This window comes from Mastomys coucha, chromosome X, assembly GCF_008632895.1.
Source record: "Mastomys coucha isolate ucsf_1 chromosome X, UCSF_Mcou_1, whole genome shotgun sequence".
Taxonomy (NCBI): domain Eukaryota; kingdom Metazoa; phylum Chordata; class Mammalia; order Rodentia; family Muridae; genus Mastomys; species Mastomys coucha.
In genome coordinates, this window is record NC_045030.1 from 75,228,512 (window position 1) to 75,229,505 (window position 994).

At 48.5% G+C, this 994-nt stretch overlaps 1 protein-coding gene across 1 annotated transcript in view; it reads left to right on the forward strand.

Moving 5' to 3' along the window:
* Bgn (biglycan) overlaps nt 1-994 on the forward strand; it is a 12,100-nt gene that overhangs the window by 4,977 nt on the left and 6,129 nt on the right. The window lies entirely within an intron of this gene.

Here is a 994-nt window from a genome sequence, read left to right on the forward strand (position 1 = left end):
AAAAAAAAAAAAAAAAAAAAAAAAAACATCATGTCCTGAATGTCTGAGGACCACACAAGGCTTCTGGGGAAATTCCTGTCTAGGAAAAGGATGCCCTGTGGAGATCTCCAGGCTATTCTGTGTTCCAAAGCATCTGGGTTGGTATCTATCCACACAGATAGTTCTCTGTCCAACTGCATCCCCAATCCATATCATCTCTCCTGATCTTGGCCTCTGCAGATAGACTGTGGGTCCTGTAGCTCAGCTGAGCAGAAATTCTAGCCTTGACTCTTCTTCCTGCAGGATAGCAGCTTTGGCAGAGGAGACAGGTAGAAGGGTGCAGAGGTCTGGGAGCAGTGCCTCACTCCTTCCCTGCCTTTACATCTTGCTCTCTGGCCTCCCTTCAACCTTTTTTATCTGGTTTTGCAAGGCTGCTTCTGCTCCTTTTCTCAGGCCTTCTGGTCCATCTGCCCTGGGCAAGATCCCCACCCTGTCCTGGATGCTGCAGGCTGAGGGAGAACTGACCTTTCTAGGTACTCTCAGGCCAAGATCTTCTGGGGAAATCCTATGTCTTGCTAGGCCGGGCTTGGGTGGGCATCTTAAGACTACTTGGAAAGAATGAAGGAGGCTGTACACTCCTTCAGCTGAGGACTTCCTGTGACCTCATCAAATAAATTGAACAAAGCCTTTGTGTCTCCTACTTTGCTGTGTGACCTCAGGGAATCAAGAAGGCTGTTCTATTCTCTCCAGGAAGCAGCTCTGCTTTAACATCTGTGCAGGCTTTTCTGTCCACTGGTATTAGATGGGAGCCAGGGAAGGCCATGAGAACCACTGGGGTTCAGTTTCTAGGTGTGATTGCCCCCCTACCCCACAAACCTAGGGAATTTTAAGCAACAACACAGGGTGAGATTTCTTCTGAGGTTGACAGTCACTAGATGGGCAGTGCTTGTTCTTAGGTCTAACCAAACTTCTGCCAACATTCTCTCTCTCTCTCTCTCTCTCTCTCTCTCTCTCT